Source organism: Anser brachyrhynchus, assembly GCF_964034855.1.
Source record: "Anser brachyrhynchus genome assembly, chromosome: 3".
Classification (NCBI taxonomy): Eukaryota; Metazoa; Chordata; class Aves; order Anseriformes; family Anatidae; genus Anser; species Anser brachyrhynchus.
This window is the reverse complement of record NC_137696.1, coordinates 25,845,218-25,857,536: the sequence shown is the minus strand read 5'-3', so window position 1 is coordinate 25,857,536 and position 12,319 is coordinate 25,845,218. Positions and strand designations below refer to the sequence as shown.

The 12,319-nt window shown below is 36.4% G+C and overlaps 1 long non-coding RNA gene across 1 annotated transcript; it reads right to left on the bottom strand.

Moving 5' to 3' along the window:
• Positions 1-6,331: 6,331 nt before the first annotated feature.
• LOC308192004 lies at positions 6,332-11,159 on the bottom strand. Its single transcript, XR_013948465.1, has 3 exons — positions 10,864-11,159; positions 9,773-9,960; positions 6,332-8,714 (listed from the first exon to the last, which is right to left on the bottom strand). It is a non-coding gene; the product is annotated as an uncharacterized lncRNA (long non-coding RNA).
• Between the last annotated feature and the right edge of the window lie 1,160 nt (positions 11,160-12,319).

The window sequence follows — 12,319 nt, the reverse complement described above, 5'->3', positions numbered from 1 at the left end:
GTCATTTCAGATACAAACATCAACATAAATAAATTTTTAAAAAATATTTAGAAAAATAAATCTAGATTAAATATTACTTATATGATTGCAAAGTGACCATAAATTATAGAACCTTTATTTACCTTATGCCTATTAAGGCTGAAGACAAGCTGAGAAAATAGAAAATCATACCTAAAAAATGTTCTATCATGAGGAAAGGTTTTTGTTGGCTGAACATTCAATTTGAAAATGAAATTGTAGTCACTGTAAATTCTTATGTTTGCTAAGGTCAGAGATCTTAACTTTGTCATCTGAATAGTGCCCTATTAACAATTTCTTTTTAATACCAATAATACAAATACCATTGTTTTATTTATTATTTAAAAACAATATATTTGCATGCACACACGAGCACTCTTTCAGACAAAAGTAAATTTCTTAGTTTCTCTCAAGTTCTCTGCAAATGGACTTTGTCTCTTCAGCAAAGGAAGTATTTTGAAGAAAGAGAAATGTAACATAGACAGCTTTTACCTAGATAAAAGTCAGCTGTCAATATGTGAGTACTGACCTCAGAAAACTAATACTAACTGTAGTTATATGTCATGTACCTTTATTCAGAGAGTTCTACATTCCCTGTGATGGGTCAGTTCTGCAGAATAAAAATGGTCAGAAAATCAATAAATAGAAAAAGAAATGAAATAAAAAGTGGACCTCGTTTAGGCAGGATGTTTTCCTCCATCACTGACATAAGCAAGCATTTTATGACTTGTAACTATCTGCCTGTTGCTGAATAAATTTTCTACATACTCTGTGATGACTTTTGATTCAAGAAGAGCAAACAGAGTATAAGATCCATGGTCAGGTCACTCTGAACTGATAATCCTTCATAGATTTTTCATGTACTTCTACATTTAAAATGTAAGACACAATGATATGAGAAAATGATACAAGAATTATCTGAAGTAAAACCTGTTGCATTTCCATATTACGTAGACCTCGGGAGTAGTGGAACGTATGAATCTTCACTATTAGTTTCTGACACAAATATTGTCTGATTTACACATTTGAAACATATTTTAAATGTTCTCTGTGCAGGCACAGTGCTCAGCTAAAATCCCTCTCTATAAAGAGGGGAAATTCACCACTACACTAATTCCTACAATGGTTTAACGAGTCTCTTCACTCTATTAATTGTCCCAGGCTCTCTCTTCTTAATTTACTCTATCTCAGATGTCCTCATTCAAGTGCTGGCAGCAAGAATTAGAAGTAGCACTTGAGCTACTTGGAGTGACTTGTCCAGCAATGTAGCTAACTGGTACAGCATGCTGGTGAGATCCACTGAACCAAGCTCTCACTTCTACCTCTGTGGGGAAGAGTTTCATCCACCACTTCATTGTAACTTTCTCTGCAGCAGTCCTCCTTCAGTCAATGCCTTAAGCACATTGTACTTAAAGAAGAGAGATTTCTGTGGAGGTATCCGTGCATACTGACAATATCGGACTTCCATCTGTGGAAGGATAACCTTTGGGAAACTAACATTTTAATCAGCTTTAGTACCTGTTTATATTCAAAAGTGTGCATATGTACAAGTGCCACTATATGAGCGGAATATGGGCACAATTTATAACCTGATTTAATTATTTTTAATTAAGTGATAAACAATTTAATTTCTATGGAATTTCTATGGAGAATTCTGTCCCACGTTCTAGAAGTCCTTTGTAACTATCAAGGCGGTAGAAAAGTGTTATTGGTAAAGAAAAATAGTATTCATGAACGAAAACGGTAAAGACAGGCTAAATGACTTAAGTAAGTAAAATTGAAATCAATACCAGAATCAAGACTGGATGCTAAATTGCTGCACTTCAGTCATCCTTTATTCTTTCCAGACAACAATGTTTGTGTCTCTCAATTTCACTTGAACAATTATTCTACGCTGGCAACTTTCTGGCAATTTGACTTTTCTCTGTTGCAGTGGTTTCTGAAACCTCAGTTTCTTTGCACCTGAAGGTTGTTGGTGAGGCAAAGAAATTTGGGCATTTGTGGTACTTAGCAGTTGTTCATATTTCTCAGAAAACATCCTGGTTTTCTAAATTGAGGTGTAACTGGTGCTGACAGACTGTGCATTAACATTGAATGCCAACAGGATGAATTTTCACTGTCCTAATAAAATATTCTTGTTCATCTGACCATATGATCAACCTTCACGTTGCAGATTATAGAAATGGAAGAAATATTGTTAACCCACAAATTTTATTTTTGGTCCAATATTTTACAATGTATGTAGATTCTGGGATGTCAGAGAGATGTCTTTCATCATCTCTGTTTGGAAACCAGTATTTAAATTTGACAGACCTGAAGAAATTAATTTCAGATTCTGGGGAATGGCAAAATTCTACATCTCTTAGAATTAGCAACAGGATGTTGATTTCAATTTACCAGTTATGGAAGATATGTGGGATCAAAAGAGAGAGCTGAACTCAAGTTCTAAGTAATGCATCAAGGATTGAAACACTGGGAAGAATTTGAAAGTACAGTCAACCAAAACAGAAAAATATTTTGATCCTCAATATCCTATTAGAGGACTTTCATTTCCATGCATTGTTTAGTTCACAAGTATCGATGCACTGGATGAGTTTTAAGAAACAGCAGGGGATTTATGGCTTTCTGATTTGTTATTTGGGTCATGAATATAAGAATTTCATTCTAATGTCCTGGAGCCATATCATGCCATTGATTTTTTTTAAGCAGATTTTGCCATTGATTTAAATGGAGAGTTCTGCTTAAAAATCAATGACACAATATGGTCCTGAGACATTAACACATTCAGAATATTGACAGAAAAGGAAAAATAAAACCTATTTTCAAAAGCTCTTTCTCTCAAAATATTTTCTTCTCCCCAGAAGGTCCAGACATTCTACTGTATGCTTTTAAGTTAAACATAAATGTTTTTGAATGTAAGTTAAATATTATATTTATTTTTCTCTAAAAAAAAAACCACACACACAAAAAAAACACATATGACTGGCTTCCAATCTTTTAATCAAATAATTGACTAATCACTCACTGTGGTACAGCTTCACAATCAACACTTCCAGCTAAATTCATCTCCCCTGACCTACTCCTTGCCACTTTTTCTATGCACTTTACTTCAGAAAATGTTCGGTACACCCCATTAAGGAACACTTTAATTCAAGAGAGTCTGGCTGATCAAGAAAAATTAAGCTCCTAATAACAGCAAAATCGAAAGAAATTTGGACAAAATGACTCTCCGCATCACAGATTTTGTTTACTAGTGGGTAATTAATTCTCCACATATGTTGGGAACATCTGTCGCAGTGACCTGCCATCGTATCTGTGAAATGACTGCTGTGCAGCTCCTCCGCAGGTCATTAGCAACACTCGGAAAGGAATCTTCCTCTTTCTACCCCAAATGGGCAGCACTCTCTGGGGTGTCCACATCCCATGATTTGCCCAGGTCTCTGCCACCCTGTTTCTCAACTGCTTCCAGCAACTACTACTTCTCCTTCTGAGTCAAGCAGTGCTCAAAGGAAGCCCCACTGTCTTATAGAAAAGTGTTCAAGAGAGGAAAATAGAATAAAAAAGGAAAAGGAAAAGGAAAAGGAAAAGGAAAAGGAAAAGGAAAAGGAAAAGGAAAAGGAAAAGGAAAAGGAAAAGGAAAAGGAAAAGGAAAAGGAAAAGGAAAAGGAAAAGGAAAAGGAAAAGGAAAAGGAAAAGGAAAAGGAAAAGGAAAGGAAAAGGAAGAAAGAAAGAGAAAGAGAAAGAGAAAGAAAGAGAAAGAGAAAGAGAAAGAGAAAGAGAAAGAGAAAGAAAAAAAAGAAAAAGAAAAAGAAAAAGAAAAAGAAAAAGAAAAAGAAAAAGAAAAAGAAAAAGAAAAAGAAAAAGAAAAAGAAAAAGAAAAAGAAAAAGAAAAAGAAAAATGAAAAGGAAAAGGAAAAGGAAAAGGAAAAGGAAAGGGAAAAGGAAAAGGAAAGGGAAAAGGAAAAAGATGAAAGGGATATGGAAAGGGAAAGGGATATGGAAAGGGAAAGGGATATGGAAAGGGACATGGAAAGGGAAAGGGAAAGGAAGATGGATTTCATATTCAGTTGCATCAACCACACACCTCACCTTCATGTAATAGCCTTCTTTTGGGCTAAGAAATCCTCCTAATTTAATGCTTTAGCAGCTAAACTGCCTATTCTGTTTCTACATGTCCAAAGGGCTTTGATGAGTGGGGAAGAGAGAGAGAGCTTTTTTCTCTTTCTGTGCACAGCTTCCTTTTCTGTCTACAGGGATATCAAGATATCAAAATAAGAATGTGCCAAAGGAAGTAAAGAGAGTACAAATTTTCAGGCCTCATCTTCCATGTCTGTATTGAATTATGCTGTAATATCCAAGGGATGAACAGGTACAGGAAATTTTCGCTGATTAGCGAAGTGTGATAACTATGAATACCGATATATTTTCAAATCCCTTCTTTACCATAAGCAAAGCAAAAACCATAATAAACACAAGCACAAAAGGAAAAGTCTAGTATCTGTACTTGAAAACCACATTTAGGTCATATGTTGGCCAAGTACTGCTCATGTGCCAATGCATAATCACATGCTTCAGAGATTTAGACGTTATTTTCAAGGTCATGCAGAGAATATTTTTCTGGTGAGACAAGTTCCCCTCCCTCCCCCCATACCCATAGGGACTAGAATAAGCTGAGGAGGGTGAACACCTGCAGCTCTTCCAAGACACCTGTGTTTACAGTGAATGCCACAGAGCCAACAAATCTTCTTTCACAGGAAACAAAACAAAACAACAAAAGATGCAGACATCAAAGAAAATTAATCTATCTGAGATATCATTATACAGAAAACAAAGCATTTACCATAAGTCTTATGTATCTCTCTCCCTAATATTTCATTACATACAATAATCCCAGCTCCTGCCATTATTAGATTACCTTTACTTTTTAAATTTACATCCACTGAGATTGCTGGATCTCTCTGTTTATTAAAAACAACAACAGAAAGATTTTCTTACTGCTGTTTCAGATAATTGCAGGGAGTAGAAACCCTGTTACTAATATTTCTTCTCAAATTAAGAAAGTACTTTTATAAACATACTCAAAAGAAAATAAAAGCACTTCTAGTTATATATTTTTTTACTTCTGTGGTAAAGGCTGCTCCATGTATAGGCTGAAAACAAGCCATGAAGAAGTCATGTAAATCATGGTATATATGTATAACATACATCTTACCATTGAACAAAATTGGTCGTATTTGTTTTTCAAGATACGTTATTTGTTTATATGTGTACAAATCACTCCAATGAAATTGTAGCCAGAGCATAAGTCTGGGAATTGGGAGATGGGAACTACTCCTGACTCTGCTGAAAACTACCTGTGTGACCTTGGCAAACATCTTAGGACTCACAGGACTGATGACTGCTTAATGAGATAATCTGCTATGAAAAATGGGGGTGGGGGTATGAGGTAGGAACATATGTGTGTGCATGAAAAGTGCAAGGAGTTTCTGAGGCCAGTAATTACTTAATCAGGCCAGTGTTTTAATAGATTTTGCTACATCTTACATACAGAGTCTGAAATTAACAAAACTGTAGCCCCACAACAGGAAGGGTAAGATGTTATCATCCCTCTCATATAAACAGGAAACCAAGGAACCAAATCACTGAATCAGAGAATAATTTAAGTTGGAAGGGACCTCTAGAGATAATCTAGTCCAAACCCCCTGCCAAGTAGGGTCACCTAATGTATATTCCAAATAATTCATTTATGTGAGTTGCTTGAATGTCCTAAGGTGACCGCTTCTAAGATATTATGTGTGTATGTTTAGAACAAATATATTATTGCTTTCATGTTCTGTTTTGCACATATTTTCTTTTCATATTGAAACAGTGAACAAGTAATAGCCACCTATGACTAGGCAGCTAGGTCTGCACAAGTAGAACACATTGACATCTGCTTAAGATCTCTAAGGAAATTCTATCAAAGTTTTAGAGAAAATGCTTTTGTGTATGCTTTCAAAACTTGGAGACATCATCTTCCAAATGCTGTCTTCCAAAGGACAAAAGCTTATGAGACTCTCTCTAAAGGAGAGTAGGTTTGGACACATCAGTCTGAATATCATGTCTGTCGTCTGCATTCTTACATGTGAAGTCCTAATGGAGATGTAAAGCAAGCCAAGGACAGTGAGCTAGATTATGTGTTTGAAAAAGTATGTGCTTTATAAAACACTGTAATGCTTCAGAAGCAATGCAACGACGAAATTTTTTATCATCCTTTGCTATCAGATAGACATTGAATGTTTCATCTGAACTGACCTTCTGGAAGGAATTTGGAAATATTAAAATCCTGACCAAAAAAAAAAAAAAAGGAAAACAAACAAAAAAACAAACAGAACTAATGGATGAACTGCATTACCACAGTTGTCTTTTGGTGACAAAAAAAAAAAAAAAAAAGTAGGAGGAAGTTCTGAATGAAAAAATGTTTGAGGTGCTTGAGGGAGAACTTGGTCTAGTACGTAAGAAGAGAACAGGCTGCTCAAGAAACTCAGTTGTTGCTTTGTCTGTGGAGAAAAAAATGAAGTTAAATCAATAATCCCTTACAGTAATAGAAATACTGAACCAATTTTCTGTTTGAAGATGTGCAAGTTTTTTTCTTTGGTTTTATCATGGAGACTTGTTAGAAGGGGCATGTATTTTGTTACATTTCTAGCAAGAATAAGGCAATGTGTCTAAGTTCTTCATATGGCACTGGAGCTCAAGGAGATGAATGGAAGAAACACTAAGAAACAAATAAACTATTAGCCAGGCAGGGCTGCTGACAAGTGATTTCAGAACCTGCATGCCCTCTAGAAGAGGACACTGAGACATATTTGTGTACATTTGTTTTGTATCTCTTTGATTGCTATGTCACATGGCACCAGTCATAGCTATATCAAACATATGGTAGTTATAGCAGTATGGTAAGATTCAGAATCACATAAAGGACTGAATCATAAGCAATACTCCCCGTGTGTTTCCACTTAAGACTCTTCAGCAATTGTTTCATTGAGGATCTATTTCATTCTGGATTACAAAAATAATTATGATAGGAAACTGCCTACTAGAATCAGCATAGATGCTCTAGCCACAAGGAACTTTTGAAGGTTAAGCAATATAGGTAAGTCACATCCACATCTCCATCTCTGAGCCCAGTAGCAGAAATAGAAGATGATAAGAGTAGAGGAAAGACAGTGAGCATAATCTCAGCCTTCATCCTTGGAGCTCACAATAAATCTATGCATAAGTAATGTGCTATGTACTGCCTTTATTCCTCTTGTAATCACTGACAGAGGAGACCCTTCTGTTTGCTTTTAACCAAGAGTCTAGAATGCAGCTGACTTTAAAAAAGCCAGATTAGCTTTGGAAAGTAACAGTGTTACAAAGAAGAAAGGTTATCAAAATGGCAATGGTGACCCACAGGCAATGTCTCCACAAACCCTTTCAAAGATAGCCTGAAACACAGATTGATTTTGTCAGAATCTCTTGCATGTTAGAGATATGCAAAAAGACCATGTTTACCCCTGCTTTGCCCTCCTTCCCACTTCTCCACACACACCTCCCACCTCTTTCAAGCTGGAAGAATTTGGGGGGAATTCTTCCAGCGAAAATTTTCAAGGTTTTACTGTCCCCAAATTCTTCCGTTGCATGATTCCCCCCACACCCTCCAGGGCAGGCCTTGATCCAAACCAATATTATTCACTGAAGAAATTCTGCAGGCTGTAATCTCCAGCTCTCCCAGATGAATAAAACCAGCAGCCAAATATCTTCTGATGGCTTTGCATGTGTAAATCCATAGCAACTTCATTGAAATCAGTTGAATTAGTCTGGCTCAACACCAGTAAAAAAAGAGACACAGATTTGACTTATTAACATAACAGTGGAGAAATTAGTTAGATTATGCTAAGGATTTCTGTGATAAAAACATTTAGTTTTCACTTAACCAGTGCAAAGGTAACAGCATAATTCCCTTAAGGAATGTGCTGAAATAGTAACCTGTATACAAAGAAGAAAAAATCTTAAAGAGGAGTATGCTGTCAGGGAGAGTGATACTAATGCCCAGGAGAGTTGTATATAATTAGCTGTCATCATTTACATGGTTAGTTTCTTCACCACATACAAAATATACATAATTACAGTTCACTTACAAAGGATTAATTTGCTGTGTTCCATATTTTATGAATTTTTATGGCACATAAGTCAGTTACTCTTAAAGTTAAAATCTAGTACAAATTTTCTAGAAAACTTCCAAGCAGCACTATCCTGCAGACTGGAGGGGAAACAGCAATGACTGCCCAATATTGGTCTTAATAATCCTTCTAAGACTCTGTGTTTAGTTATTTAAAACTACATCAAATATTACAGATTTTGCTCTTGAAATGGTAACATTTGAATCAATTGAAAAAATAAAATAAAATTTGGCACTTCATATGTATGTCAAAATTTTAATTCATAAAGATTAATTCAAGATAATTTAGCTATTTCAACTAAAATTAATAGGGAAAAATAAAGTGCGTCTTTTTTTTTTTTTGCGTCTTACAAATCTTTAAAAGGTTGTCACTGAGAAGCCATACCAAAATTGGGATTTTCAAAGCCGGTTTTTTGTCAGGAATGGGAATGCAGCCATGTTTGAGAGAGCTGTGAACTTCTGCAAAATGTCAGTTCCTGTATGATCTTATGATCTGCAGAGATAGATAGGTCCTCATGAATCAGATTTGGGAAAACAAACAAACAAACAAACAAACAAACAAACAAAACCTTTCCAAACATTAGAATGGAACCAAATATTTCTGGGCCTGACTACTCCTTCACAACTAGCAAATGAATGTGGTATTCACCGGTTAAATGGATTTTTTCATCTCTTTTATTATGGATTCAGAGTTGTTAACAACTTACTACTGTTATCAGGCACATTGTAAGAAAAAGTGTTAAATACAGGTGAATCATACTCAGAAGCACTAAATAACTTTCACAGTAATGAGGTCTTCAAGTTTTATTTAATACTTGAGCTTTCCTTTAAAAAAAAATTAAAAAAAATCAGATATGCACAAATGTTCCATGATGTTTCAGATCTGGAGTGGGTGGGATTAAATATGGCTGGTGTCTGCATGTTCTGGGGTTCCCAGCCTTAAATGGTGGTACAGGAGGTTGGCCAAAATAGAATAACATCCCATAATCCTAAATCCTGTCATGACAAGCTCTGGATCTTCCTTCTGCAGTATTAGAAAGAAAATTTAGCAGCATGGACAACACCAGCTGGCATTTCCTAACTTTGATGCTCCTAATACGTGCCTGCAACAGAGACAGTGAGGACAAATCAATGGACTGGCACAGCCTGCCTGCGCTAGGCACAAACTAAGGAGAATGCAGTTGCATTATGTGCACTGACATTTTTAAAGGCTAGAAATTAAATCAACAGAGGAAGAAACTGAATGAAATTCCTCTGTGAGGAAGGAGAAATGCAATAATTTTAGAAGAAATATTAATGAATGTCCTTGACTGTAGTGAGAAACTGTCTCCTTCTTGGCCTATGTATCACTACATTAATGAACGTGAATTTCATACTGTAAGTCTATGGAACAGTATGACTTAAGAATGATTGACTGAAATCAAAACCTCAGTGTTAACATGGCATAAAGTGCCGATTTAGTACAAGTATTCTTGGTTGGCTCAAATTCATTTAACAGTACTTTAAAGGGCTAATATTGTCTTATCAGGCAGTTATACTTACTGTACTTACTTTGCTCTCTCACTTCAAGCGCAAGAGAAAGTATGCTTTATGGCTAATAATGTCTTTTTTAAACTCTTGACATACAAGACAGTCCTTTCTTCCTCATAGCTTAGGCTGTTGGAGAAGCTGAGGTCAAACGAAGGTTGAGATGGCATGCAACAGGGCAGCAGTGCTCTGAGGAGAAGGAAAGGTGAAACCTAGGAAAAAGGAATAAAAGAATAGAAGACAGAGGGCACTTTTACCATGTCAAGACTAGATCTATCATTGATATATGATATATATATATGTGTGTGTGTATATGTAAATATATATTTTTCAGCAAAATATTTCTGGGGCATGATCCTAAATGCATTAAAAATGTCAGTTTAGAAACAGTTGTCAGACAAGGCCAGGGACAACGTAGGGAGGAAAAAATCTTAGATGTTTTCATGGATGTTGATCTTCCTAGAAAAATGTTCCCCCGTTATTTCCACACAAAGGGAGAAGAAATCAGTCTAAAATATACCAACGATCTCTGGAAATAATTTTTAGGCTCAGTTTATGGGGGGGGGGTGGATATCTCCAGGGAATGAACAAATCTTCCAACATACAATGCAAAGGAAATAGTGTAGAATATGTAACTGGAGCTTCTTTAAAAGAAATTAAAAAATATAAAACCCTTTATGTACTCTTGAAGGAGAATAGGACTCCAGTCTGATTGTTTGCCCCAGAATATGATGCTTAGCCTAGGGGCATTATTCAAATTCCACCCATTGTCTTTTCTACACTCAATGTCCTTCAGATTTCTCAGATCACTTTTAGCTTTGCCCTACACAGTGAATATTGGTGCACTTTCTGTATATATTTGTATGTGAGCTACACAGTTGTTGTGGTTTAACCCGGCTGGCAGCTAAACACCACACAGCCGTTCGCTCACCCTCCCCCCTCCCTCTCTGGGATGGGGGAGAGAAACGGGAAAGTGAAGCCGGTGAGTTGAGATAAAGACAGTTTATTAAGACAGGAATATAATAATAACAATAATAATAATAATAGTGATAATGATAATAGTATTAATAATAATAATGTGTAAGAAACAAGTGATGCACAATGCAATTGCTCACCACCCGCTGACCGATGCCCAGCCTATCCCCGAGCAGCCGGCCCCCCACCCCGGCCAGCCACCCCTATATATTGTTTAGCATGACGTCAGATGGTATGGAATACCCCTTTGGCCAGTTTGGGTCAGCTGTCCTGGGTCTGTCCCCTCCCAGCTCCTGCTGCACCCCCAGCCTGCTCGCTGGCAGGACAGAGCGAGAAGCCGAAAAGTCCTTGGCCTGGTGTAAACACTGCTCTGCAACAATTCAAACATCAGCATGTTATCAGCGCTCTTCTCATCCTAATCCAAAACATAGCACCCTACCAGCTACTATGAGGAAAAATTAACTCTGTCCTAACTGGAACCAGGACAGCAGTACAACTGCTTTTAGTTGTGGTGTTACTGATGCATATAGTTAGATTATTATTATTATTATTATTATTAATAATAATAATAATAAATGTGCTTATTCCTTTATTGGGTTGATCATCAAGTGCTAGTAGCTGTGTTCTTTGGATAGTGATTGAACAACATTGATTTAACTAAATTGACTATCTGCACTTTGGTATGCTAACCACTCTCAATGTATCTGAAGACAGGAGCCTGACTGAGAAAAGACAGGAAGATGCAGGTACTAAAACTGTGAGTCAACTGTTTAAAAGCCATCTTAAGTAAAAGCCTTGGATTCTTTCTGAGATTTGTAACTTTTCTGAAAGGTTTCATCATGGGTGCCCAGATTTCTACTACATTTCCCTTTGTGGACAAGCACTGAATCTTTTGCGGAGGCTCAAACTTTTTCAGCAAATGTGAGAAACTGGTAGCTGTTTAAAGAATGTGATTCATGTGGCACTTTAACAACATATTTAAATTGTTGAGTGACGTGGCTAGGGAGACTTGTATCACACCTTTCTACACACTGAATGCAAGAGTGCATTTAAAAATTTGTGAAGTCTAAGCAGATGCTGTTACCATGACAAATCACTTTTTAATCAGTCATAATTTTGCACTAAGTGCTGTATAAGTGCCCTTTGTTTCACTACTTAAACCGTTGATGGCTAACAATGGAAGTCACAGACTAGTGCCTGTCATTAAAAGCAATGGTAAAAAATCAATATGATTTTTAATTAAAGGTGCCCAAGACTTGAGCTTTTAAGCAAGGAATTTTCCTTGCCAGTACATCTTACCTCTAAGCATTTTCAGGCAGTTCAGAAGTTAACACACAAGCATATGGAGGTTTTGGCAAAAAGAAATAAGAAGAGAAGGGGGAACGAGGAGAATTCAGGGAAAGTATTTTCTATTTGATTGGTGATGTTAGGGAAGGGATAAAGTACATAAGTACTGATGTCTGTGGAAACCCTAGAGCAAGCTTTTCATTAGACTTTTAAAAATACGTAAGAATATATAAAAGGATACGTCAGTAAAATTTGCAATATAGATTTTTCTGTACACACTTGTGAAGAAACAGCTTGAAGAAAACTTAT